Genomic DNA, 2,178 nt, shown 5'->3' on the forward strand with positions numbered 1-2,178 from the left:
CAGTGTCTAGTGGTGCTGTAGAAACCATAGATACAGCCAGGGGCTTCCCTAAGCCACTGCAGAGCCGGGCCAGGGGGCCACTAGGCAGGCCCTAATTAAGTCTTTTTTAAAATATTTATTTTAGAATCATGTCTTTCTGTATATTAACTTAGAAAATATCAGTAATATTTAGGATATAAGGTTTGAGGTCAGCCATCTTCTAAAAAAAAAAAGTCCTAACTTGAGAAAGTACAGGTTAACTATACACCTTTTTTTTTTTTTCCCCACTCTAAGTTTTAGGAACTGTAGTGATATGGCTTAGAAAGTATAATGGCCTAATGGATTAGCAAAATGTAGAGTTCATGTGGAAAAGAATTTTTGTTTTATTGGGGGGAACCTGTAGGTTTAAAATAGTACGTCAGCCAACTGATTGAAAAGGCCTTGAATTGCTTTATTTTTGAACCCACCCTCCTCTTCCTATGAGGAAGAATTGAGAGGGGACGCTTCTTTGTGTAAAATCTCCAAATTGGTGTTGTTGACTTTTGAGCTTGAACATTTTCAGACCTGATTAAAACTTGGTTTAATTTCTGTATCAAAAGAGGTTTAACTGGTAACTGGTCTTATAACATGTATGTATCATATGTTTGTTCATCTAAAGCTTTTTAATCCAAATAAAAAGTTTGCAAAGTGATTTGGCTTAACCAGTTTGGTGGTTCTGTTAAAGCTTGTGTCAGATGTTAGTTTCAAGCAAGTTTAACTCCTGCAAGCTTTGATCTTATGCTGACATGGAAGCAGCTACCAATTTAGGGGAAGAGATCTCAGGTGGAAGCAAGTGTCCAGACACTGGTTCAGGGCTCACTGCATTAACACAGAAGCTGAATGTGTAGTAGTCACACTGCAACCTAATGTGCCCCACACCAAGCCTCTGAGGCTGGCCGTCAAGGAATTCCTAACATATCCTCAGCACAGGCAGAAATGCAGCTTGAAGTTAAAACCAAAGAGAGTTACCGTTGGCAGAAGGTAAGGAAAGCATGTCCTGGATCATAAAGCAGTGTGTAACCCATTTCAAACAGCTGTCTGTGGCCAGAAGAGATAGTGGCTCAGGTATGTCTTTAATATGTTTGTAATCTCTTAAAATATGACATTTTTAATAGAAAGTATTAATAAAATCAACCATTTTCCTCTAATATCACTGCACATCTCTGGGGTTCTGTCATCCTAAGAGTTTAGGGCTGTACTACCATCTATGCTCATGAGCATATTTTGAATGATCACTGATGTATAGTTAAAACATTCCAGCTGAACACTAAGAGCAAACAAATACTAAGTGTTACTCTGTTCCTTTTTGGTTTGGAAGTGTGCTAGGTCAGCTGAACAAAAGTTCAGAACTGAACAAACAGACTAATTCTATCTCCAACTTGTACATGAATATAGCCAGAAATTCCAAATGTAATACATGTATGTGAAGACTGAAAACATACTGCTCTACTAGGAAATTGCTTTGGAAAACATCATGGTCCAAGTGTATATTTTTTTGAAGAGAGGTAACTCTGTAAAAAAAATGAAACTTAGAAAAAGATTGATGTGATTAAATTACATAGTTAGATTTGGACACAAATTCCAAAATAGGACTGCTAGATGAACAAAGTTACCATGTGCCTAACTTAGGGACTTACCCTATCAATTGAGATTATAAAGCACTAGAGTGGAAGTAGATTTCTAGTGACAAATGCTAATTAGGTTTTCATCATTCTGGTATTGTGGTTTTTAAAATTTGGGTTATTAAATTTTTGCCTCATAGTTGACACTAGGGGGCACTCAGATCTGTAATCAGCATATAAGAGCATTCATTGCTCTTTAAATTATTCAAATTCCCTTAAATAGTTTCAGTGACTGATAGGGTAGTCATAATACGTAGGAGGGTTTAAAAAAAATTTGAGGCAAAAATGTAACTAGGAGAGCTAAAAAAAATTTTTTTGAGGCAAAGTTACAAAGTTTGCACCTTAGGTAACAAAGATTAGTTTTTAACTCTAGCATCCAAACTAATGTGCTCTGAAAGTATTTTCAATTTATATAAAATTTTTTTTTTTAAGAAGAAGAAAACTCTTGGGAAGGTCAACACAAATTTTAGGCTAGTGATTCTCTCTGGGGTGGAGGCAGGAGGGTGGGCAAGGGAAGGAACCCATAGCAGACACAAAA

This window comes from Pteropus medius, unplaced genomic scaffold (assembly GCF_902729225.1).
Source record: "Pteropus medius unplaced genomic scaffold, Ma_sr-lr_union100, whole genome shotgun sequence".
Classification (NCBI taxonomy): Eukaryota; Metazoa; Chordata; class Mammalia; order Chiroptera; family Pteropodidae; genus Pteropus; species Pteropus medius.